Source organism: Hyaena hyaena, unplaced genomic scaffold (assembly GCF_003009895.1).
Source record: "Hyaena hyaena isolate Hyena2069 unplaced genomic scaffold, ASM300989v1 scaffold_100, whole genome shotgun sequence".
NCBI lineage: Eukaryota > Metazoa > Chordata > Mammalia > Carnivora > Hyaenidae > Hyaena > Hyaena hyaena.
The window spans coordinates 1,851,064-1,878,974 of record NW_024080732.1 but is presented as its reverse complement, the minus strand read 5'-3'; the positions used below and the strand labels follow the sequence as shown (position 1 = coordinate 1,878,974).

Genomic DNA, 27,911 nt, shown 5'->3' with positions numbered 1-27,911 from the left:
GCAGTGTGAGCCGGGGGAACAAAGCTGGAAATAAGCAGTAAATGGATGGAAGTTCACCATGTAGCCCAGAAGAAACTATACAGAGGTACAGACTATGAGGTGTACAGAATGCATGGGGACATCAATATATAGGCGACAGGAAGGGACTATGCAGGAACAACCAGAAAGGAAGGGGAAAAACTGTAAGCGCGTATTTTTACGTTATATAAGCCAAGGGAAGCAAGAGTTTCAAGGACAGTGGTCAAAGCATCAAACAATGGAGAGAGGTCAGGTCACAGTGATGTCCATAATCTGGCTTTCAAAGTACTAAAAATAATAGTTAAGATGCCATGTATCAAATTACAGTGAAACGAACAATAACACTGAGACCACAACAACGACTTCAGGAGAAGAGTTAGGTGATGATGTAACACAAGAACCACACACCTGACCCTCACGCGGCCAGCTAATCCACACCCGGTACAGCCTCTGTTCCCACTTTAGGTCAGGATTCAAATTAGGACAATTTTCCAAGGCTATAGGTAAGTGTTATATTTCACTTGGCTGCAAAAACATCTCCTAAAAGTCAAATGTAAATCATATGATGGCACTTAATTTAATTTTAATTTAATCCTTTTTCCTCCTCTATCAAGATCTCTGTTCCTTGGCAAATATCCCACAGGCTCTGGATTAGGTGGCTATTCATATGTTCTATAAACTTAGAAAACACATTTAAGGGTGCCTAAGGGGCTCAATCAGTTAAGCGTCTGACTCCTGATTTCCGCTCAGGTCATGATCTCACAGTTTGTGAGTTCGAGCCCTGAGTCAGGCTCCGTGCTGATGGTGTGGAGCCTGCTTGGGATTCTCTCCCTCTCCTCTCTCTCTCTGCCCCTACCCCACTTGTTCTCTATCTCCCTCTCTCTCTCTCTCTCTCTCAGTAAATAAATAAACTTAAAAAAGAAAAACACACCTAATGATACAATTAGCCCTGGCTGCATATTTTTCTTATACATGAGATTTTGATTCCTCTATCAATTCTGGGACATTCTTCCAATACATGTCTTTCCTGTTTCTTGCAACCAAGAATCCTAAATAATATCCAATATTTTAATTTGTCAAATAGAATTTTAAATATTAATTATCATTATATTCTAAAAGAATAGATATTTTAAATATTAATACATAAGAAAAAAGACCAGAGCCTCAAAGTAAAGATTATCCTTTAGAGTGAGTATTAGCTCTTTGAAAACATCACCCCTTACTTTTCTCATTTTTCCTGCAGAGGACTGACATCTTCAGCAGACACTGGATTCCAACCCAAGAATTGACACTTCATAACCACAAAGTGTATTTAAAGTCTAACTTGTAGTGAGGCTCTTATGTTTGTTGAGTTGAAAATAATGCAACTCTTCATTAAAAGATTTAACTGTAAATATTAATACTTCTAATTACCACATATGTTTAAAGAGCTTTAGAAAAAAATTTTAAGTGTCAACTTGGATTAGATGGCTTCCTAATAGTAGAGATGAATTCAGTGTTTTCTGGTGGCTCTGATCATAGAATCGTGTCTGTAATGTTAAAAATCTTTGGGGCACTCACTCAGTTAAGCGACTGACTCTTGACTTCAGCTCAGGTCACAATTGCACAGTCATGGGATCGAGCCCCACATCAGGCTCCACAGTGAGCCTGTTTGGAATTCTCTTACTCCTTCTCTCTCTACCCTTCTCCCCTGCTCGTGTTCTCTCTCTCTCTCTCTCAAAATAAATAAATAAAAACTTTAAAAAAAAAAAACTAACACCTGAGCTAGAAGTTTCCAGAAGGTTATAATTCTTTCTTTCACCCACCTTCACCTCTAATTTCTATACCCCGCCCTTTCCCTCAAACCCCTACACATGGCCCCATCAGACTCTTGCCTTCCCTTCTCAACAAACATGTTCTCAGGCTGATGAGATTCAAGTTTCATTTTCTATTCTTCGGGAAAGATATTACACACTGGGTCAGAACCTTCCCAGTACTGAAGGTACTGCTTCCTAGGTGTCAGCTGAACATTTTGAAATTGGGCTCTTTCAAGCACCAGAATGCTATTTACAGTTTTAGAGTCATGATTTTCCACATAAAAGGTCCATTAGTGTGATGGAAAAAAAAAAAAAATAGACTGAAGTAGCTGGCTCCTTACGAGCAATCAAATGAAAGCCTGGAGTCTGTCATGCCCTCTGCTCATGACAGAACAAATATTTCTTCCCTTAATCATAAAAGTAATTTTTTTTTACATGTCACACAAGTATTTCTGGATGAGCAATAAGATCCTATTATCTTTACTGAAGAAAAACAGGTGAGGACGTAGGTAATTTTGAATCAGATTTTAACTGCAAATATTCGCAAAAATAATAAAAGGAATAACAGGGTCTAAAAGTAAATCCCAAAGGTCTTATCAAGGTAAATCCAGTTTCTTTTATTATAGAATACATTTTTAAATAAAAAGTGATTTAAAGATCTGACCAAAAGAAAAATAAAGCTTAAGGAAGGAAAAGTCCCCAAAGAAATTCCTTTCAATTTTTTTTTTTACTTTTAAATGATTAATTGTCTTTTTTAAAAGCAAGGTCTTTGACTTTTTGTTATTTTTAATTTTGGTAAAATATGCATAAAATTTGCCGTCTCAGTGATATTTAAGTATACAGTTCAGGAGTATTTAATACATTTACATTGTTGCTCAACCAATCCCCAGAAGTTTTCATCTTGCAAAACTGAAACTGTACCAATTAAATTAGACAACACGACTTTCTCCCCTGTCTCTCACCCCGACTCTGGCAGCCACCATTCCTCTTTCTGTCTCTATGAATTTAAAAACTCCAGATAAGTTGATTCATACAATATTTTGTCTTTCTTTTTTTTTGGTAACTGGCTTATTTCACTTCCCATCATGTCCTCACAGTTCACCCGTGTTGCAGCACGTGTCCGAACTTCTTTCCTTTTTAGGGCTGAATGCTATTCCGTCGTGTGCATATATTCCACACCTTATTTATCCACCTGTCTGTGAATGGGTATGTGGGGCTGCATCCAACCTTCTCTGATTTTTTTTTTTTTTTTTTTTTGCAAGAGGGGACCATACTTAGTTTATTGGCATCTTCTGACTTACTTTTTAAACAATTTAACTAAGTAGGCACTGGGGCTGGGGTCAGAACACCTGGGTTCAAATCCCTCACCACCCAACCTCCATGGTAGCACAGAAAATAAAAACGGTAAAACAAAAGACGGTGGTAAAGGAAAAATAGGTATACCATGATGCACTCAGCAAATTAAAATCCTGACGCTGGTAGGTTCTGATGAGGGTTTTTGATACCAGGAATTCATCCAAACATTTGTTTGTGAATATGAGTAAGAACAAACACATGCTAGATGCCAAAAATGCAGAGACTGGGCCTCCTGTGAGGACACTGTGGCCATGGGACAGACATCTAGCTGGTATACAGCTGTAAACAGCGGGGGAAAGGAGGTGATAGAGAGGCACAATGGCCCACGTGCTCCCTCCCCAGAGCTGAGTCCTAGAGAAGGAAGGGAGTCAGATGGGCACAGAGGAAGAAGGCACTGCAGATGGCCGAACCAGACGGGAATTGTGAGAGGCTGAAGCACAGGCTTCGAAGAGAGAAACTAACTCAATGAAAAGGGAATCTCAATGAGCAGAGCCCCAAAAGAGAATAGAAAAGACAAAAAACAAGGTCTAATTAAGTGTCAATCAATAGAAAGAAATGAAAACTCACTAGAAGGCATGCATCACTGGATACCCATTGTGGTGCCAATGTGAATCTCCTGGCCCTTGCTTGCCTGGAGTAGCTTCGTCTGCTGAAAACAAACTGTGGCTCAGGAGTATAAATTAAAATTGTAGCAGCAACAGCTGACAGTCATTAAAAGCTTACTGACTCTGTGTCACACTTCATTCCATTAAATGGAAATATTTTAAAAGTTGAAAAGATTTCCAAAAATTCATAAAATACAAACTTCTCTGCTTAATTCTCTGGTTTTTCAAACATGAGCAATGTACCAAGTTACTATATTATAGTTTTATATTAGTATTTACTTATAATACCTGCTTCATTCCCAGTAAAGACTGAAGCAGCTACCATTTTATGCTATCTGGTAATCACATTTCGTGGGCTCCCAGAACTGAAGACCTATGAGGTTCTTTGTCTACACAAAGAGAGTTTCTATTCCCCAGACACTCCCCAAAGAACTAACCGACCACCAAAATGAGAACAGAAAGGCCTGTGGTCTGCTCAGAGAGGAGTCCAAAAGACCTAGTGCAAACGGTAGCAATAACGCAGTGACATGCGCCGGTGCAGAAGCCCGGGTGAGGGGTTCGGGAGCCAGAGAGGTTGCCCTCCGGTCAAGGACATCCCTTTCTTCACTCTTCCATTCACTCACTCATCCTTCCACTCTCGTCTTCAGGGCCTCATAGGAGCTCTTAGTGAGTGCTGGGGATTCCTGTATAGGAAGGCCCACTGTAGGAGTTGCTGCTGAAGGGTGAGAAAAGTTCCCAGGGGGGATGGCAAGGTCAAAAGTATTGCAGGCAGAGGGGTGCCTGGGTGGCTCAGTCCACTGAGCGTCCAACTCTTGGTTTTGGCTCAGGTCATGATCTCACAGTTCATGGGTTTGAGCCCCGCATCAGGCTCCATGCTGAGAGTGCAGAGCCTACTTGGGATTCCCTCTCTTTCTCTCTCTCTCTCTGTCCCCATGTCCCTCCCCCCTGGGTCTCTCTGCCGATAAAGGAAGGAAGGAAGGAAGGAAGGAAGGAAGGAAGGAAGGAAGGAAGGAAGGAAGGAAGGAAGGAAGGAAGTTAGGAAGGAAGAACCGCAGGTAGAAAGAAGAGTGTGAAGCCCAACACAGCTTCCAGCACTCACAGTGAGTGGGGGATGGACAGGCAGAGGAGGAGCAGAAAGTGGAGGCAGAGAATGCGTGCCGGGAGCACCTGGAGACAGCGGCACACCTTCCCCTTCTCAGGAATTAGCCTGTGTGCCAACATGGATATACCTCTGGGGGGGGGGGGGGACAGGAAACATATCAACAGGGCACAGAGTGAGGTGAAAACATGGTGGGCAACAATTGACTGAGAAGGGATGGTGGGGCAACAGACTCTGTGAAGGACATGGTTACAACACCAGCACATCCTTATTGCAAACTTCTTACGGCCTAATGCTATTAAATATCTGAATCAAACAGCCCACTGTCCTTGCGTGGGCTCCATGGTCACCAGGCACTGGTGTGGCCTGTCTGCAGGCCAGAGGGAGAACACAACCCAATCACTCTTTTCCCAAATTACATGTTTGTTTCTTGCAGGTCTGGGGAAGGTCGACTGCTGAAGGACATTCACGTCTCTGTGTCTACAAAAGCCTCAGTCTGTTAGGAGCAGTTCCTGGAAGGCCAGCTTTCAGCCTCAGCTCCCGGAGCAGGGATCTGAGCAGGGATCCAGAGCACTGTGACCACCACCAAAACCCAGCTCAGGCCACAACTCTGCCCTCTGGCCACACAAGCATTCTCCCTGTCTCGCTCCTCTCATAGCTTCATATTAGAGCACAGACATCCTCTAACTTCACATTTGCCCAAGCAGACCTTAATCAGCTTTACACTGCTTCTCTATTTTGTGAAGTTTACATTGACTCTTTCCTACTATTATCTCACGGTTTAATAAGAAGGGTTTACATGGTGTTTTATGGACACTGTTTTCTTCTACATCATCCAAATCATCCTCAAAAGCATTAAATATCATGGGGGGGGGGGGCGCCTGGGTGGCTCAGTTGGTTAAGCGTCCGACTTCGGCTCAGGTCATGATCTCACGGTTCGTGGGTTCGAGCCCTGGGTTGGGCTCTGTGCTGACAGCTAGCTCAGAGCCTAGAGCCTGTCTTCAGATTCTGTGTCTCCCTCTCTCTCTGACCTTCCCTTGTTCATGCTGTTTCTCTCTCTCTCTCAGAAATAAATAAAAACATTAAAAAAAAAAATCAAGGGGTACCTGGGTGGAGTCAGTCAGTTAAGCGTCGACTCAGGTGATGATCTCACAGTTCATGAGATCGAGCCCTGTGTCAACCTCTGCACTGAGTGTGGAGCTTGCCTGGGATTCTCTCCCCCTCTCTCTGCCCCTCCCCCACTTGTGTGTCTGCACACACACTTTCGCTCTCTCTCCCCCTCAAAATACATAAATAAACTTCTAAAACAAACATTAAACATCACAAGACCAAAGATAAGAATAATTTCATGTATCTCTCATTGGCCCTGAATCACTTGGGCCTCTTAGCCACTTGACTTTGTATGCAGAAAAGAATTTGCGAAGAATTATTCTTTGATTATTTTTGTTTGTATTATTAACTTTTGCCCAAGCTTGTTTTTATTTTTCTATTGTTAGTAAATCAGATACGATCCCTTTTACAATCCACATACTCTATTGTTTTAGTACAAAGCAGGTCATTAATGCAAAATCAAATCAAGTGTTTTGACTTCCATTCTTTCATTTTAATCAATGTTACAAATCCTGAACAAAACCTCTACAGAAATTTGTTAAATGAACAGGGGAGATGAGAGGAACTTCTTGAATATCTGTATATGCTGAGCATAGCTTACTATTTTTACTTTTAAGGCTATTGAGCCATTTCTAAAGAAAACTACAAAAGGTTTGTATACAACTTCAGACTTCAGGCTGTTGCATTTCAGCATTAATGATGTCCCTAAGGTTCTTGCTTTTTTTAAAGTTTAGTCTTGCCAAATGTAATAAAATATCTTATCGCAGAGACACTCAAAATCACTGGTTATAAGAGCAGAACTAAAACAACATTCCAGACCTTTACATTTGTCCCCAGACTAAAACCAACCATTTAATCCATCAGGGTTCTAGTCTCCAAACTTCTAGGAACTATACCCTAAGCTGTTATAAGTTAGAGAGCAAGATTGTTCTTCAATTTCCTAAACCATTTTGTCTAAATAAAGATTCCGTAGCATGGTCAAAATTACAGTGCCCATTTGATTACAGGCTAAATATCTGAGAAAGCTTAATACTCTGTCACAACTTCCTAAAGGAGAACAAATGTTCCTATTCAAGTGAATTTTTTTTAAGAAGAATTATGTAGTGCTACAATATTGGCCTAAGTCATTTGCCACTGTGAGAAGAGATAAATTCTAAGGAAGTTGGTAACATTAATTGTAGATTCAGTCTTTACAAAGTGAACAAAAAGATTCAAGGCAGCCAAATAACTAAATTACTTTGAAAAAGTATTCATATCTTAATAATTTCTTGTTAATCAAACTATTGAAAGTAAAATGAAATTTAACACATTTCAAACACCACCACAATACTGAATACAACTCAAATCATACCAAAGTTCGTTTGGTAAGTAATTTATGACCAACAGACTCACTTACCTGTAAGTATACGAAAAGAAGGCTAGGGTGAAACTACATCATTCCTCCTCTGGGTAAAAATACCTTGGCTTCTCTCCTTGAAATGGAAAGGAATCTAGAACATAAAAAAATAAGATAAGATAAAATAAAAATAAGAAGTAGTGAACCCTGTGATTTTTCCATGTCTCAGCTGTAGGTGATATTACAAAATGGTAGAAATTTAAATCATTTAAGATGTAAAATACAATTCATCCCAGTAGGGCCCCAAAATGAAGGATGGTATTTTCCTCTCCCTATTTTAATGGGTAAAATACAAAATATTTCACACACACACACACACACACACACACACACACACACACGTAAGGCTTAAAATAAATGGCGAAAGCTCCGTAGAAGCGTGTGTGAAAGCACAGCAGAGTCACACTGACTTGAGAAGGAACCTTCCCCCCCAAACGCAAACCTCGCCAGAAAGAAACGTGCCCGCTGCCCACGCGCTGCTTCTGAACTCGCCGCTCAGCTTGGATGCTCCGTGCGCACTGAAACCACTCAGGCTTCCAGGTTGGGGTCAGGAGTGAAAGTGCTGCCCCCCTCCGCAAGGACCGCGTGCAGCGCCACCACTATTTTTTTTTTTAATGGTTCCATGAAATGCAATGTTACAAAGCAGCAAATCCTCCTGAAGTTTTGCTCGAAGGGCGGAGAGTGTGCACACGCTTCCAAGCGGTCAGAGGTGGCCGGGAGCCCTCGGCTCTCCGGGGCGCGCGGCCCCGGCCCGGCCCCTTGCGGCCCGTGCGCGGCCCCGCGGGACCCCGGCCCGCGCCTCCCGCGCCTCCCGCGCCGCGCGCCGCCTTCGCTCTCACCCTCCCCGCGGTCCTGGCCGGTGCGGCGCGGCGGCGGGGTACTGCGGCCGCCCCACGCCACCCCTGCCTTTAAGGAAATCCACTGGAGGCCACACGTGTGTCAACGGAGATAAAGGCAGATGGAAAAGAGGTACAGGCAAAACACTCTGGAAGCAGAAGCAGGGGAAATATTCTGGAAAGGGCCTACGCCCTCCTGTTAAATAAGTGGTAATAATGTTATCTTCAATTAATTAACGCAGAGTCCTCTTTCCCAAGAGTTTTCATGATTTTTATCTCATCTGTCTTTCTAATTCAAGTAACAGCAAAAAGTGGAAAAAAAAAAAAAAAGAACTATTACTGTTCCCGTTTCACATGCAGAAAATCAAAAAGGTCCAGAGTGGCTGTACAAGGTCAAAGACGAGACTGCGAAGTCCCTAGAGCCTGCTGCCACTTGTCTTTCCTCCGTGGGGACAGCCTCCTGGTGACTACGGCAGATCTGTCACATTTTTGCTTCTTCCCTCACCTAGGTTTGAAGGTTTTCTCTGAGGCATTGCCAGTAACAGTCAATAGCCGTGTGAGGTGTGTCAATCACTATACAAGTCCAGAGGCCATCTGTGCCCGCACCCTCTTCCCAGTTTACTGTGGGTTTAGGGTTCAAGTGCGCTGGAGCAGCCCTCCCAGGGCCCAGCGCCCGCCCTCCACTGCGACTTGGGGCCGCAGCTCTGCCTCTTTTGGCTTTGCTCTCACAACCGACACTTCCGTCCCTGCCTGGCTAATTAATCTATGTCCAAATGGAATTGCTGTTGGCAGAACGGCAGCAATGCCAAAGTGGAATAATCACTTGGACCTGAATCTGAGTTGTTTTCCATCCTTGACAACAAATAATGTTATTCCAGAGCCTGCAGGCCAAGAGTTGAAATGAGTTTATAATTTGGCTTCCAATCTCACATTCTCATTCTCAACCACTTAAATTTTCTTTTCCATCTTTTAGCATGCAGGGGGCAGCTTTGGAGGCTAAATCACTGACATGGTCTTTATTGATATCCTTAATGAATATTCTCTGCCATCTAAATTAAAAGGGGAAAAATCCACATCGTCCAAAACCACTCTTGTTTTAATAAAGAAACTAAATAGACTGTCAGCTCATACCTCCATACACGGTCATTAATAATCTAATTTGTACTTCTCTCTCCAGCAACCTGAAGAGGAACGTTCACAGGTTATTCATCCACACACAGTAGTCCACATTCATCTAGTTTCTAAGTGCCTGGCCCTAGCGATGCCAAACTGCAGGGTAAGAGCCACAGGATGGCCCAGCGCCCTGCTCTTTTCCTAGCTAAAGAACTCATTAAAACTCCAGTCCTTGGCTCTAGGAAGTACGCTGTCTCCTTAGCAGCTCCAAAAATCATGTTCCCCAAGAAAGCAGTCATCTCAAGCTAGTGATGGAAAAGGAAAGAGACAGGAAGGCAGAACCACTGACAAGACTCCCTTAGAGATCGGCTGGAACGGGAATTAGCATCATGGAAAATTACTGAAGGTAAACGGAAGGCATGTTAGGGAGAGTTGGGTGTGTTCAACTGGACACACCCTCTGTTTGAAGAAAGGCAGGGGACGGACTGTATACCTACAATGTGCCACGCACTGTTCATTACATAGGAACCCATTCGATCCCTATGACAATGCTATGGATATGTGGGTTAATATTCCCACTTTACAAATGGGAAAAATGAGGCTCAAAGGTGTTAAGACACCTCCCTACTAGTACGTGCTAAAGCCAGGATTTTTCTGACTTGAAAGCCAAAGCTCTAAAGAGAAAAGGGAAAGCAAGCCTTTACTTTTTCTATTATGCAACACTGTCTTACCTGCAAATACTAGTCCTCATGTGTGGTTCTCTAAGAGAGTATGGGGCTTAAAGGGCTTATACTGAATTAAAGTGGTGGCCTGGAAGATATGCCAAAGGTTTCCATTGAGGCCTTGAGAACGTAGCCCACCGCTGATCTCCTGAATCCCTCATCCTTTATAAGAAATCACAATGACAAAAACACACTCTTGGAGAAGTCTTCCTGAGTATCAAAAAAAACAGACGATAAGAATGTGCTCAAAATAAAAGCTAAATCCAGGAAAGCAACTGCAGCTATATAGATAAACTGCCTTGCTTTGTTCAATTCAGAAAATAGTTCTCCACAACACCCCTCAGTCTAAACATTTGTATCCAGGTCTGAGGTCCCCTCTTCTATCACCTGATGCCTACTGTGATCTTGATAGTTTGGCATAAAGAGTAAGGATTATGGAGACATGTATGTGGCTTCACAACTTTTAGCTATGGTAAAAAGTAGGCAGGAGTATGCAGACGTGCATGAGAGTGGCTGGAAGAACTGCTGGGAGCCACACTGGCCTCGCTGGATGACAGTCACAGCGAGGAAATGGCGGCATTTGCGTAGCTCCTGCCATGAGATACGAAAACTGGTATCTCCTTCTGCTACTACTGGCTCATGTTGGAAATGAGGCTGCTGGTATTGACCAGGCCTCACAATATTCCAGATCAGACCGATATTCCCCACACAGATTGCTCATAAGGAAAAGCATGTCCCTGCCTTTTCCAAAGAGACTTCAGATGAAAACACTGTAGATGATTGTCAAAAGGCTCTTCCTATGGGCCTTGCAAATCCAAGACTTACATAATTAAGGGGGCTAAGAACACAAGAGTTACCATTGAGTCTGGCCCTGAGACAAAGACCCTAATTTAGAGTTAAGGACAGATATCCACCACCACCCACTTGTTTCTGCTTGGAGCATTTTCTGGCCTTGAATATGCTGATTGCTCCCTGTGAAGGAACCTATTGAGGAACTTCTTCTTTTGTGATTTTGTGAGCAAAGGTGTTTCCTGAAAGACCTGTTTTTCTTGATACTTCCACCTTAAACAAACAAGCTATTGACCCCTGCCCACAAAGAAGTCACTTCACCCTTTTTATGCTAAAAACATTGTCTGGTATGCTAAAGACACCTTCCTTCCCCATAGGATAAGCATCTAAATCCCCTACCTCAATCACTATTGATAAAGGTTATGCAGGGGTCTTCTACAAATCTATGTTCTGGGAAATTCTTACATATCAAAGAAGTTTGTCATCAGAAATCATTGTCTCAGGCAAATGCCACTTCTCTGCCATCCCCCAAACACTTAATTATAAAATAAAGTTGAGCCCCAGTCAGAGCGGAGATGCCTGCCTGGTGACCTGAAAGACTCTCGGGCCTCTCTCACCCCTCTCTCGCCGACACCGTCCATCCTTCAGGGACCCCTGGACCCCGGCCGGAGCCGGTCTCCGACAGAGAACGTCCATGGGAAAATCACATACTTGGATTTAGAAGTTCCCAGCAGGATTCCAAAGGTTAGGAAGTCTGCCCCATCCAACTCCCACAGTCATGAGTGTGACATACATTAATTTATAGTACTCCATAAATAAGTCAGCTTTTAATCATATTGAAAGAACTACCTAAAATCACCTATTGAAAACAAAAAATGTTGAAAATGAGTTACCCTGAGATCAATCATATTTTAACAATCTAGCAACCCATTCTATTCAATGTACAATTCTAAGTGAAAGTTCCCAACACTTTAATTTCTAAAGAGCTTCAAAAACACAATTGATCCAATGATGCAATAATATCCCATCCGTGTGCCTTGAGCTCCAAGGCTTCCTCACCTTCATAAATGTCAATCTTTAAATCTTCAATCCCTCTAAACCACATATGTATCAGACACATTGATTCCCGAAATGTGAGAACTAAGAAAGGAAGACTAATAAGCCCTTTCATCAGTAACGTGCCTAAAACACTAAAAGAAAAGCACCAAGGCAGACAGAGACTAGATATGTGTCTGCCAACTCATGCTACCCGGGAGATTTTTCTTTGTGCATATGTGGATAATAATATACTGTATATGTTTTTAAATCTTGATAATAATGTCTTTTATTTGTATAAATCAGTGGAGTCTTCTATGCTCCTGGAAGACAAACCAGGGATAGCTTCAGGAACCGTGCAGACAACTTCTAAAATTATCTTTCTCAAGAATATGTTTCAGAAAAGAAAGTGCCCTTGGATACTCCACATTAAAAATCACATGTAACTATATTCTTGACCACATTCCTTCCACATTAAATAATTATACTGAAAATAGTATGTCGTAGAGCACAACTGACTTTAAAAGTCATGAGTTTCCCAAAAAGTGTTGCTCTTCTGTTATCCTGCAAAATGAAAAACAGGATCACTATGTCCTGGTCTAGCATGTAAAGAAGCAGACCAAATGAGAAGATATCTTTATCTCTTTATTCCTCGTCCTTCCAGTGAAGTGGGGCACTCTTATTTTCTTCATTTCAATTTCTCATTCTAATAAATGGGGACAATCTCAGATACTATTAGCAGAACTATCAAGACACTGAACAAAATTATATTGCTAAATTATTCGAAGTCTCTTTTAAAATGTATAGGTCTACTAACACCTTAAAGAGTATCAAATAATATTTTCCTTATGAAGATTTACCAAGTGTCTCCCAAGCTAGGCAGTAAGGTCCCTCTGGGTCCCTGCTTGAGCCACCCTCACAATATCAACATGTGAACTACTAACACGTTCAAGAATGAAATGACTCACATGCTAAAGAGAGGTCCAGGGGTACCTGGGTGACCCAGTCAGTTAAGCATCTGATTCTTTGTTTTGGCTCAGGTCATTATTCCACGGTTTGTGAGTTCAAGCCCTGCATTGGGCTCTGTGCTGACAGTGTGGAGTCCACTTTAGATTCTCTCTCTCCCCCCCCCCGCCTCATTCTCTCTCTCTCTCTGCCTCTCCCCTGATTGCTTGCTCGCTCTCTCTCTCTCTCTCTCAAAATAAATAAATACACTTTAAAAAAGATTTTAAAAAATAAACAGAGATATAAATAGTCTACTGTTAGAACATAATGAAAGACAGACTAATTTGAACTGGACAGGATCACAGTTATATCTGGTCTCTTGGAAAGAAACTGCATTGCTCTATTTGCCGTTAGTTGTGAGACCAATAACCTAAATCAGTTATGATACAGACAGTTGATGTACCTCCATAAAAGAGAGCTATTTTCCAGCACACGGTCTGCAGTGCCGCAGTTACCCTCACATGCAATGGTTCATTTTATTAGACATCCTCTCCTAATATGTTCTTCTGAGCCAGCCCCACCCCGTTAGATACTGCAGCTGTTGGGCATGTGCTACATACCATCACAGATGCTAATGAGGCATGAATAGCGTCGCAGGGAGATCTGTTGTACTTAATCCCGAGTAGAAAAGAGATTTGGACTTTCATCAGTTAGGGACTGACTGAATGTTTGTGTCCCTCCCCAAATTCATATGTTGAAATTGTAATCCCAAGGTGATGGTATTTGAAGGTAGGGCCCTTTGGAGGGAATTAGGTCATGAGGGTGGAGCCATCATGAGTGGAAGAAGTGCCTTAGAGAAGAGGCCAGAGAACTAGCTAGCCCTTTTCTAGCCATGGGAGAATGCAACAAGAAGTTAGCTGTCTGCAACCCAGAAGAGGATCCTCACCAGAACCCAACCACGCTGACACCAGGGTCCTGGACTTCCAGATTCCAGAACTGTGAGAATAAATGTCTGTTGTAGATAAGCCACACAATTTATGGTGTTTTGTTATAGCAACCCAAGCTGACTAATACATCATCTTAAATGCACTACTATGAAACTTTAGGTAAGTCCATAACTCTTAGCCTGTGTCTCCAGATCTGTTAAAAAAAAAAAAAAAAAAAAGGGATTGGCCCCAGTTAGTGACTCTCAGTGAAGGAGGATGATCTTTATCTGTTGCTTCCCACCCACACTGTATTCTTATACACCCTGTGCATAAGAAGATATGTTACAGCTGGGGACAAGCTGCCCAGACAGGGGGTGAAGATCCAGGACAGCATTTAGACGCTAACAGTGGGGTAGGGAGCTTTATAAAGAACAAGCTCAATGAAGATACAATGCTCAAGAATAGCTCATCAAGGATGAAGTCCCCAGGCAACGGATGCCAATGCAGGGCAGCTCAGAGAGAACAAATCTTACAGTCCAACTCCTTCCACACAAGCAAACCAGTCCCAACACAGCAGCAATGCAGAGAGAGAGTGAGCCTGTGGTTCAGAAAATGCAGGTCTGGTCCCAGTTCCGCTATTGAGTTATCATGACCTTGGCTAGTCACCTGTAAAATATAAGTTGGGACCAGATAATCTCCAAATTACCTTTGAGTACAGAAACCACACCTTCTTTTCACTGTTCATATAAACCTCTGTCTGCCACCAGAATGACCTTAAGGAATAAAATCTTTAAGGTCAGTGTGCACATCTCCACTACAGTCTCAGTTTTTAAATTACTGCATTCCCAGGCTTCTTGGGCAAAGTAAGCACTCGGGACAACTGCCTAGGACACAAGTTTTAGAGGCAGAATGGGTAAAGTTTGTTTTCCCTGCCTTTATGACTCCCTCTGGCTACATTCTACCCTCCACACTGCCAACTCTCAGAACTTCTGGCACTAAGGCTTGATCTATAGGGTCGTGACACTGTGATAGATGAAGAAATTAAATCTTTCACCAAACTTGAATGGGCATTTTGTTTTTTTTTTTTTTTTTTTTTTTTTTTTACAAATAGTTTATTGTCAAATTAGTTTCTACATAACACTCAATTGAATGGGCATTTTGAATGGTAATTTTTATCTTCTTCCTTCCCAGATGCAGGAATGTCAATAGTTAAGAGATCCCATGGTGTTGGTAAAAAGTCATTATAAAAATGGACTTGCCTCCGAAATGATCTCTCATTATTTTGCAAATGTATTACTTTTGCTGTATCAATTTTCAGTTTATTTCATGTTATGCTCCAGTGCAAAGGAATTGAGAACATATGTCCACATTTTAAAAAAAAGGCAGTAACATTAAAAGAATATTTCACGTAAAAATAAAAACGGTTGTAAATATTTATATAATTGAATTTATTCAATCAATTCATTGGGTTAGGCCAGTGGAAGTGTGCTTTTTTTTAATACTGAGAGTCAAAGAGACAGGAGAAAATTTTAATCTCGACCTTCAAATAAATAAATAATAATACTGCTTATAGATAACCACTTTTAAAACTATGCATACAGAATGCAAATGGGTGTTACTTTTAGGGAACTTACAATTGCTGTATACTATTTACTATGTATACTGGATAACAATGAAATAGAAAATAAGAACATGAAACATAGATATTTCACCAATTAATATTTTCAAATCATCAAAATGTGTTTTTATCCCACTTCACGGCCAGTTAAGTAAGACAGGGGTAAAGACTGAACAAAGAAAAAATTATTGAGTACTCAGCAATAATAATAAATGTGCAATTGATACACATATCAACATGAATGATAAATATGCTGAGTGAAAGAAGCCAGACAAACAAAAAGCATACTGTATGATTCCATTTAAATAAAATTCTAGCAGATCAGTGTTTGGCTGAGGAAGGGGGGGGTTGGGAGGGGCCCAGAGGTACCAGGATAGTGGGATTACCAAGAGGCACACAAAAACACTGCTGGTGATGTGTATGTTCATTTTCTTGATTTTGGTGATGGTTTCATGTGTATATCAAAATTAATCAAATTGCATACTTTAAATATGTGGGTTTAGTACATATCAATTATACCTCAACAGAGCTATAAAAATTGAGAGACAAAAATAGGGGAAAAATTTAAAGATAGGAGTAGTTAAATTGGGGGCAATTAAGATAGCTGTTGGATGAAAAGCTACAGAAAATATAAGTTAACATTAGACCCATAAAAGACTACCAGAGAAAGATTTCTGATTGTTGAAAGTTTCAGGAAATTTACAATCCCAAAAAAATCTTTCTAAGCATCTAAGGACCATGCTTAGATAATACCCCTCCCTCCCTCAAAAAATAAAAACAGTTATTTCCTTAAGACTTTTCACAGAAATAGGTCTAACTATCCTCAGAACAATAACAATAGCTAGCATTTATTGAGCACTTGCTATAAATCAAACCCACATCTAATGAGGTATCCCATTTAATCCTCATCTAAGGTAACTAAAAGATAGATACTATTATGATCCCCCATTTTACAGATGTTACAGAAATTCACAGAAGTTCACTAATTTGCTTAATGTCATCCACGATCCCAGTGGGGGAGCTGGGATATGAACCCAGGTGGTCTGATTCCAGAGTCAAGCTCTTGAAATTAAACTTCTCTCCCACTGCTAGACAAACAGGATTCTGGAACAATGCTACAGATCATGATTTGCTGACTCATACCTCTGATGGCGTCTAGGAAATCTTTGTGAATTAAAGGGCACATTTCTAAGTCTGAGGGCGGATCTTTTGTGTGGTAAATGCAGAGATGGTCAGTAATGAAGTGACGGTGAAAGGTAAGGGCAATTTCAACAAGGTGGAGCAGGAGAAATAATAGCCAGAAATCAACAGACTTGGTTTTGGCCATGTCCTCACTGGTGACTATAACCTTGGGCAAGCCGTCTCTCCCCCTTGGGTCTGTTTTCTCTTTGGCAAAATTAAAAGTTTGGACTAATCAATTTCTAAGACTCCTTCCAACTCTGTGATCCTTGCCAGTCCTCTTTTGGGGAATATTTTTTGCACTTTGTAACTTGGGTCAAAAATTTTCCACGACACCAAATACATTTCAGATACAAAGCCTCCTCCATCCCCTAAAACACCCAGACTCCTCCCACACAGAGCAAATTCCTCCATTATTTCCCATAAGGTATTCTGTTCCCAAGAGAAAACCCCAAAAGAAGGCCCAGGGGAAGACGGAGCATCCGTCCACAAGGCCTCACCATGCTCTGTGCACTGACAGCCTTTCACTACAAAATCACTAACAAGTTGATTTAGGCCTCCCAGTGATAAAAAGGAGGTACCCCACCAGCCAGCACCTCATTCTGTCTTCTCTGTGAAGTTTCTGACATCTGAGATGATGCAAGGTGCTTAGTACGAAATGGCTATAGGTGCCCGATTCCATTTATTTCCATTCCTATTGGTTCTCTAAAGTGGCTATTCTCTCTTTGCACTAAAAACACATAATTTTCTCTTCTTAAATGATGGATTTTGTGACCCTTTGGGGAGACATAAAAGAATAGGAGCAACTAAATAAGGCAATTGTAAACCATTTCAGCATCTATAAAACCTTCTCCTTTATCACAAAAGAAAAGAAAGAAGAAAAAGCAGCTGGAAAAAATGCAGCTGATAGGCAACTTGTATCTTTAAGAACAACTTCTCTCATGAATTTTCATCTCCATATTTTGGCATTTTAGCTGACTTGGAAATTATTTCTTGGAAAAGCAGTTTTTGAGAGTGATAACTCCTTTCACGATGCATTGGTGAGACAATCTCTTAAATATTATGAGGAATACAATGTCTATTTTTCTACACCTCTACACCTGCTCTACATTTGTATTATATTCTGTATTTTATACACTATTTTCATAGATAGCCTGTTCTATGTCAGAACATGTTTATTTTTATTGACTCACTTAATCATTATACAATAAACCAAAACTTTAAATATAGATCACTTTTCCACAAAGGGCCAGAAATTTACAAAATTCACTTCCTTTATCATTGCACAGGCATAAGTTTTATGTGGCTATGTTCACTAGGGGTACACTATTTTCTAATTTTTTGCTTGAATTCTCCATATATCTACTTAGTCTATGTATCTGTCGCTTTAAATGGAACAATATTCCACTGCATCACTAAAATGGCTTAATTAGCCATCTTTCAGCTAGTTGTTTCCACACATTATTATAATCCAGTCAAGCATTTTTAAATAAATAAATTTTGTTTTTCCGTTTGGAGTTATTTCCTCAGGCTATAATCTGAAAAGTGGGATTAACAGTTTAAAGATCATAATTCTAAACTGCTTGGTTTTTATTATAAATTGCTGGGTGGCTCCCCAAAAGAGGTATTACCAGCTTGCATGTCAGCAGAAAAATAGGAGCCTTTTTCTTTATAGTCTCCTTAATGCTGGGCTTTCTGGGATTTATTAATTTTGGGGTGATTTTAAAAGAATGATGTAAAATCCTTTAGTTCTTTGAATCTGTCATATAGTTTGTTTAATACTCTTAGTGCCTCTTTTTTATAATCTGTATTGATCACCTATTATATGCCAGGTATTTTATGTTCCTTTTAACTCATTCAATACCCCTGACCGCCTCATGAAGCAGAAACCACAAATTTTATTTTCACTAAGCAAACTGAGTCTCAAAAGGTTCAATAATGTGCACAAGATTCCAGGGCTCATATTTAATGTTCTCAGGATTTAAACTCACTATCTACTTTCAGTGGATTCTCCATTACACCATTCTGCCTCATAATTACAATCTTTAAGCATTTTGCCAGTTTTTCTTTTCTTTTCTTTCTTTCTTCTTTTTTGGCTTAGTTTTCCTATTTATTGAGGGATAACATACACAAGTAAAATGATAAAAGTACCCAGTGAATTTTTACATACTACATACAGTGGAACCAGCACACAGATCAAGATACAGAATCTCATCAGCTTAGTATCTCATCTTTTTCTTACTTTTTAAACATACATTGTTCTGGTGTTTGTCATTCTATATAGGGCCTTACTGAAGCTATGAAAATAGGTGCTTAATAAACTGTATTTAATCATTGAAGATTGGAGCTACAAGTGACCTCAGAGATTATGTACTCCAACCTCTTAAACTTCCATAATGGAAACTGAAGCTCAGAAGGAAAGTGACTTATCCAACATCTAACAATTCAGAGCTATTTCTGCCACCCCATGTTGCCCTCACCTACTAAGGGCTGGTTGCTCTCCAACTTCTTATATTAAAGACACAGTGAGAGGTGACAAAGAAGGAAGGGTACATAATAGAGAAAGAGTGCCTGGATAAAGGGTGTTTTTACTATTTATCTTTATTTTAAATTAGTCCTGAAGTAACCAAAAGGGTCTAATTGATGGAGACATGCTCATTAAGCTCACTTTACTGTAAACTATACATGAAAGTATAACACTTGAAATCAAATGAATTTTGTCCCTCAGAATAGTCTACTTGAAAGAATAAACACTGATTTCAATAATGTGCTATTGCTCATGACTTCTTTTGAATGCTTCCTTTTACATGAGCTTTCAGAGCTAATCTGAGTCAAATAAATAAACTAATTTTGTTTTTAAAACTACAAAATTAGCATCAAAAGAATAAAACCTGGATGTGTGTCTTTTAAATCACTAGAAAGAAAACAAAAATAGAGTCCATATAACAGAAGTAAAGAGAATAACAAGAGGAATATAAAGAAGACATTTTTTAATTGACAAAAATATCAAACCTATGAAATACGACAATAAATGTAAATGGGTTAAGCACCCCCAACAAAAACAAAGATTCTCAACATCCAATTATATGCTGTTTATAAGACAGATCTAAAGCCAAAAACTCAGAAATCCAAAATAAAAAGAAGAGCAAAATGTATCTAGAAAACACAAATGAAAAAAAAAGTTTGGATGGCAATATTTATATTAAACAAAGTAGAATATAAAGTAGAAGAACATTTAACAAGACAGAGAATATGTGAAGCATTTCAACCTCACTAATGATAAAAATTCCACTTTTAAGAAGTAGCTTAATTATCAAACTAAATATATTTTTGACAAATATATTTCAATTTATAATATTTTTTATCCTTGTGGATAGAGCCAAATAGACATCCATATGCCATTATTATAAAGACAATAGGAAAATGGATAGCACAATATGAATATATACTATGGAATAAAATGTACTCACTAAAAATCATGTTTTACAAAATGTAATGAATGGCAATCATACAATGCTAAGTAAAAGAGGCATGATACAAGGTATAAATAGTAAGATTTCAATTAGTCTTAAGTAAAACACAGGACATACTGTTAAATTTAGAAAACATATATACCAAAATAATATCCTGGTTAAATTAAGGGAATAAGGGAGATCTTTAAGGTTTTTTTGTGGGGTTTTTTTTTTTTTTGCTATTTTTCCCTATGAGGTGGGGGGGGGGGAAGAAAGTCTGAAGTACAAAATAAAGACATCATGGGGGGATTTTACTCCCTTTTATAAATCAGGCATCCAGAATTCCAGAAGCAGACAAATGCCATCACTGACAAGGGAGGCAGAGAAAAGATTTGTTGTGTTAGATGAGAATTCTCAACCTCAATCACCTTCAGGCTCTAAACCCCATAATTTCTGATGTTTTCTCCCAAGGACTGATTAATGTTTAACTAGAATATAAACTCTGTTAATTTTCCTTTTTATTCTATGCTCTCTAAACAAACATATATAATCACTTTCCAAAGCAGAGCAAGTAAGCTAATAAATAAACAAAACAGTAAAACAGTTCAATCACCCCCTTTGTTCACAAATCTGTCCTACAAAGACAGATTTGCCAATGTTAGAAAAAAAGGTTGTGCAAGTGCTAAAAGGATAATTCTAAACAAGAAGTTCCAAAAATATTTTAAGCGAAGACAGTCTTATGGGAATAGCTTCCCAAAGTATCTTCATTGAATTATTTTGCAGTCATTTTGATGTATGCATTTTGACATGTTAGGATATCTTAAAATAAAATTGTGCTGATTTACGTTAACATGTCATTTATTTAGCAACTTGAAGGAAGAGTAGGTAAGCTTTTAAAAGAAAGACTCCTTAAAAGTCATTATATTCCTATATGCTTAAAATGAGATCGGTACTCACTATCATGATTAGGAAATAATCAGATTCCAGGTCTTTTGGGAAGTTCTATATACCAAAAAAATTATCATACAAATGGCTATCAAGTGTGATTGCAACATTGGAATTCACAGACCTAAAGAACCTTAGGAATCAGCCAACCTCCACTGTCCTAGAAATCATAGTCCAGAGAGGTGAAATGACTCCCCCAAGTTCTAAGTAGCACTTTTTCTTAGCATAGCTGCATCTGCAATCTCTTCTGAATTTTTCCTTCCCGCTGGATTTACATCTACCACCCATTTCCCTCTACAATGAACTCTTCACTTCTATAGGAGAAATTTTAATGGAGGGCAGGTGACTGAACAGGCAAATCTCTCGTCTCTCTTTCATCTAACATAAATGTACCAAGTGCCTTCAAAGCGTCAAGTTTTATGATGAGGCTACAGCCCCTGCCCTCAGAGAGTTCACAGAAGAACTGTTCCCCCAGGATCCACAATTCCGAAGTCTAAAGGGTATGAGGAAGCACAGGCAGGCTGCCATGGGAGCAGAGGGAAAGAGCAGCTAATCAGAGTAGTCAGACTCACATCTGAGTTGTGAAAGTTGGGAGTGCAGATGAAGGAAGAGATGGGACACAGGAAAATAGTACAGCATTCTAGGCAGGGCCGGGGCCGGGGTGGGGGAGGGAGATGGAAAACTCAGACGTGCGAAAGTATGCCAGAGTTTGTAACCTACAAGAAGTTCAACGTGGCTGGAATTTCAGATACTTATGAAAAAGTAGAAGCAGATGAAGTGATAGAGAAAGTTGGAAACCTCCACTAAGTGAAGGAATCATGTCTTAAAGGCAATGAAGTCACTAAGGGAATTTAAGCAAGAAACTGAAATGGTCATACCTGTGTTTTAAAACATTCTTTGTAGGGCCATGAGGCTGGGCTAGAGAGGTAAGGACCCAAGGTATGGAACCAACCAGGCTCTCCAGCAGTTACCCAACTGGGAAGGACTGGGGGCCTGCACCAAGGAGGGCTGGTGTGTGCCAGGGACAGGCTTATAAGGCATGCAGTTGAGACTTAGTGATCATCTTTGCGTGGAGTGAGGGTAAAGGAGGACACTATTTAAAGTTTTAACTTTCTCCTTTTCTCAAAAAACATCTTTTGAATAGTTTATCCTTTCATGTCACAATAACAAAATGTTCTGTCCTCAGATTTAAGTTTCAATACATACTGACTAATTCTGACACGTAAATGGGAAGCAGAGACCAGTGAGGTTACTTGAGAGAGAGCGAGCGACAACAAAGAATAAATAGGACAGACGCGTTCACAAGTCACGGAATACAGTGATTGGGCCAGAAGAATTAAGGTTCAAATCCCAGTCTGACCACTTGAAACTTTGGGCAATTTGTCCTTTTTAAATCTCAGTTCCTTATTCCTAAAAGGAGGATTGGACTTATGTGAGAAGGTTCATCAGGAGCATAATATTAGGAGAAAGTATAAAATACAATAACTAACCCACAGTGAGCACTTGTTAAATGATCCCATAATATAAAGGATTTCCCAAGGATGGGAAAGAATAATTTTTTATTTAAAATATCCTTTGGAGCACCTGGGTAGCTCAGTGGGTTAAGTAGGGACTCTTGATTTCAGCTCAGGTCGTGATCTCACGGTTGTGGGATCAAATCCGGGGGTTAGGCTAGGTGTGGAGCCTGCTTGAGATACTGTCTCTCCTTCTTCCTCTGCCACTCCCCTGCTCCTGCTCTCTCTCTCAAAAAAAAGAAAAAAGCGATAAAATATTATCTTTTATTGTGAAGATACCCTGAGTTCTGGGTATTGGGCAAGAAAGAGGGCATCAACACCGCATTGGTAGCACCTGCTGACCCAAAGCCTGTGTCAGATGTTCCTTCCTAGTTGCAAGTAGGGCCATCAGAAGGAGCAAAGTTGCACACATGGGGATCATGAGACATAAAATCTGTCAGAAGAACTCTGGGAAGTAAAAGCTTAAGAGGTGATGACACAGAACAGAAAAATCTTTTAGGTAAAAGGAGAGGAATTACCTATTCTATATTCTAAATAGGTGAGCAGAGAAACTCAAAGCTATTTTTTTTTAAGTTGTAAAAATACTGTGAAGACCTTGAAGCCTTTATAGTTTTCACAGAGGTAATAAGAAGACAACTAGTCCAAGTTCTAGGAAAATTCTGTAGAATAAAGAAGCAATTGCTGTATTGAAGTCAGTAACATCGGTTAACGTTTTACCCTAGGATTCTTAAGAAGGTCAGTAGATTCGGGGCACATGAGTGGCTCAGTTGGGTAAGCATCTGACTTCAGCTCGGGTCATAATCTCACAGCTCGTGAGTTCGAGTTCTGCATTGGGCTCTGTGCTGACGGCTCAGAGCCTAGAGTCTGCTTCAGATTCTGTGTCTCCTTCTCTCTCTCTCTGCCCCTCCCCCCACTTGGCTCGTGCGCGCGGGCTCTCTCTCTCTCTCTCCCAAAATAAACAAACATTAAAATAAGTTTTTCTTAATTAAAAAAAAGTCAGTAGATTCAATAAGAATGCTTTCAGCTGCAGCTTTGAAGAGTGAGGTCCATGGTATGTTGACAAATGCTTTACAACCAGATCTCCAGGAAAAGTTGCATGTACATCTGTATCTATATACATAAATTAGTTATAAATTTTACTGACATATAGTATTAGTGCACAACTTAAAAATAATAATAAAAAAATCCAATATCCTTTACCATAAATTCCATACAGCCAATTCATTCATTAACTTTTGCCAAATTCTTGTGTCTGTAGAAAAACCTATGGTTGCAATTGACAAACAAGTACAGTTCCAATGTGAATGCTTGTTGATATTTTATTTTCTATTAAGGGTGAGAGATGATATCACTTGCTTATCAATGGTAAGAGTAATTTTTTTGCTGAGGCAGATAGGTTTTTTCATGTTTATCTATCTATTTGAGAGAAATAAAGAAAAGAAAGAGAGAGAGAGAGAGAGAGAGCATGAGTGGGGGAAGGGCGGAGAGAGAAGGAGAGAGAGGCCCAAGAAGGCTCCACACTATCAGCACAGAGCCTGACACAGGACTCAAACTCCTGAGGTCCAACACTTAATCAACAGAGACCCAATTTTTTTATATTAAAAGAATATTTCTGCTCAGTTGGTTAAGCATCTATCTTCAGCTCAGGTCATGATCTCGCAGTTTTGTGAGTTCGAGTGCCATGTTGGGTTCTGTGCTGACAGCTCAGAGCCTGGAGCCTGCTTTGGATTCTGTGTCTCCCCCTCTCTCTGCTCCTCCCCTGCTCATGCTCTGTCTCTCAATAATAAATTAAAATGTTAAAAAAAAAAAAAAAGAGAAATATTTAAAAATAAATAAATAAATAAGAAAAGAATATTTCTACAGGGGCGCCTGGGTGGCTCTGTCAGTTAAGCATCCAACTTCAGCTGAGGTCATGAGCTCATGGTTCATGAGTTGAGCTATCAGCTCAGAGCCTGGAGCCTGCTTTGGATTCTGTATCTCCCTCTGTCTCTGCCACTTCCCCACCCCCACTTTCTCTCTCTCCCTTTCAAAAATAAACAAACATTAAAATAATTTCTTAGGGGCACCTGGGTGGCTCAGTTGACTAAGTGTCTGACTTTGGCTCAAGTCATAATCTCACAGTTTGTGAGTTCAAGCCCCACATTGGGCTCTGTGCTGACACCTCAGAGTCTGCAGCATGCTTCATATTCTGTGTCTCCCTCTCTCTCTACCTTTCTCTCTCTCTCTCAAAAATAGACATTTTAAAAAAAATTTTAATATAATAATTTTTTTAAAAAAAGAATATTTACACAATTTTTTGTGCTGTTCATGATGTAATGCTACAGACAGTAGACACTATTAGTTGGTTGAATCCGCAATTTTCTTCAACATCTTAAGTCTAGAACACAAAGCAATAAATCACACCCTAACAAATATATCAATAAGCCCATGAAGTAAATAGTACACCATGGCCAATTTCAAGCTATAACATGACCACCACCGAATACAGAGTTTGGAATAAATGCACTACTTTATTATATTTCCATCATCTAGGTACTTCATTGTTGCACATCTACAAACTTCTTTTTAATTCCTTCATCGAGATCATCAGCAAAATGTGCCCCTGTTTGGTGAACTTGACAAAACATGATTGTTGTTTTATTGTGCAGGAATCAGAAATACCCATGTCTGGATGCTGAGATGCTTGTAATTCCAAGTATTATCTTTATTAAACTTGGCCCCCATTCTAAGAAATGACCTCACTCAGTGGCGTAATTTAGCCAGCTCATATTGGCTCACAAGAGATAATTATCACATTTTCAAGAATTTTGCAAGCTGGTTGTTAAATACAATCATTATTAAAAATAAATTATATTTAAAAATAAATATTATAACCTTATAATTAAATAAATTATAGTTAACATTTTAAAAAAGATATTAAATATTCAAGATTCATTATTTCCCATTGATTTTTCTACATTTTACCACTATCTATGCTCTTGGAGTCATTCAAAATATATTAAAAGAGTAGTACAGGGGCGCCTAGGCGGCTCAGTTGGTTGAGCATCCAACTTCAGCTCAGGTTATGATCTCACAGTTCACAGTTCACAGGTTTGAGTCCCCTGTCTGGCTCTGTGCTGAAAGCTCAGAGCCCGGAGCCTGCTTTGGATTCTGTGCATCCCTCTGTCTCTGCCCCTCCTCCGCTCGTGGTCTACCTCTCCCTCTCTCAAAAATAAAATAAACATTAAAAAAATACTACATAAGTCTGGAGAGATTATAAATGGAATTAAAGTATTCTAGTTATAAATTTCTACGGTCCTTGTATTGTCCAGGAAGGGGTAAAAGTACTAATTTGTATTAGCCTTAATGAGTCTAATATGAATGCTGTACCCTCTCCAAATGAAAATAGAAATTTGTATAGGTAATAAGCCAATACAAGAGAGGGAAAAATGGAAAAGTAAAAATTACTTAATTGAAAATGAGGCAAGGAGAGAAAAACAAACAAGAATATGTGTGGAAAATTGAAACCAAATAGTACAATGGTACCCAAATAGAGTTCATTAAATGTAAGCATACTAAATCGTCTAATTGAAAGACAAAGATTAATAAACCAGATACACAATGAAATTTAATTATCCTGCTTTTAAGAGATGTAATTTAAATATAAAGATAGTGTTTGACAGTAATGGGATTAAAAAGTAGCATGCAAACATAACCCCCAAAAAAGCTGAAAGAGCTCTATTAATCAAAGTACACTTTAAGAGGGGCGCCTGGGTGGCTTAGTCGGTTAAGCGTCCGACTTTCGCTTAGGTCATGATCTCGCGGTTCGTGGGTTAGAGCCCCGCGTCGGGCTCTGTGCTGACTGCCAGCTCAGAGCCTGGAGCCTGTTTCGGAGTCTGTATCTCCCCCTCTCTCTGACCCTCCCCTGCTCACGCTGTCTCTCTCTCTCTCCTAGAAATAAAATAAAAATTAAAAAAAAAAAAAAGTACACTTTAAGAAAACACAAGCCATTGTCATCAGACGAATATAACAATTGTGTATTTTGTTGTTGTTTTTTTAAATGTTTTATTTATTTCTGAGAGAGAGAAAGACAGCATTAACAGAGGAGGGTCAGAGAGAGAGGGAGACACAGAATCCGAAGCAGGCTCCAGGCTCTGAGCTGGCTGTCAGCACAGAGCCCGACGCGGGGCTCGAACCCATGAACCATGAGACCATGACCTGAGCCGAAGTCGGACGCTTAACCGACTGAGCCACTCAGGCACCCCAACAATTCTGTATTTTGTATGCATGTAATAATATGGATTCAAAATATATAAAGCAAAAAGTGAAGGAACCAAATGGAGAAATAATCTTAGCAGTATCCATACGCAGAGTGAGATATTTTAACACAACTCTCCCAGGAGCTAATATAACAAACAGGAAAAAAAAAAAAAACAATTTTTTCTATCCTTTTACTTTTAATTTTTCTATATCTTTAATAGAAGAGGTGTCTATTATAAGCAGCATAAAGTTGGCCTGACACATTTTTTTAATTAAACAATACTACTAACACTCTTGAACACTAGACCTAACATCTGTAGACTATGCATCATTTCCAGGAGTAAACAGACTGTGTACAACAATTGACTATATGCTGGGCGAGAAAGCATGTCTCAACAAATTGCTCTGAAGACTGAAATTACCTAGAGTGGGTTCACTGATTACAGTAAAATTAAGCCAGAAATCAATAACAAAAATAACTGGAAAACCCCCAGGTGTTTGGATATTAGCCAATAAACTTTTAAATAATTCATGAATTGAAAACTATTTAGAACTGAAGGATAATGAAAATATAAATCCTTCTAGAGAAAAAAACACCTAAGCAAAGAAGGGTCTTTTGATCCATTCACTGAAAGTGATGAAGTATCTGTTCCCTTCAGTGATGTGCTGACCTGAGGGATCTGTCATTTTTATTAAAAACAATGTATTGGCCTGTGTCTAAAAGAGATATACCTGATCCTAGGTCTAGGAGGTCACTAGGGGCAAATGGTTAAATATTTTGGATCTGGACCCTGGGCAACTACCCCATGGAACACAAGAATCTTCTATTTTACAGTGAAAGACAGTGTGGTTAATTATGCACCAAAGACCCTTTATCTCTCCTTCCAGTGCTCAGCATTACTCTCCCAGTGGTCAAGTGCTCCCCCGCCCCCCAACCTAGACTATTTGAACCACCTCCTCAATAGTATACATGCTCTGAGATTCTATACCTTCTGCCACGCTGGCTTCTGATGGCGCTTATGCTGCTTGCTGATGTTTGAGAATTACATCTATACATAAAATTTACATAAGACCACAAATATAGAAAACCTACAAAAATATTCTGGTTTGAAAAAAAATTTTTTATTCACCACAAATGAAGATCTCCTTGTGCCAAGAGCCTCCTAGTGAATTGATTGCATACTTTATAATGTATTTCCTATAGCTTACATAAATCAT

General features: G+C 39.7%; 1 protein-coding gene across 3 annotated transcripts in view; it reads right to left on the bottom strand.

Annotated features, from left to right (window-relative positions):
- The window catches only part of CSGALNACT1 (chondroitin sulfate N-acetylgalactosaminyltransferase 1), a 336,617-nt gene that overhangs the window by 174,347 nt on the left and 134,359 nt on the right, over positions 1-27,911 (bottom strand). For 2 of the 3 annotated variants that reach the window (XM_039235638.1, XM_039235636.1), the window contains exon 2: positions 7,381-7,474. The gene's annotated coding sequence lies outside the window, so the exon portion shown is untranslated. Of the gene's footprint in view, positions 1-7,380; positions 7,475-7,822; positions 7,901-27,911 lie in introns of those variants that run through there. The other variant, XM_039235637.1, reaches the window with a different exon arrangement.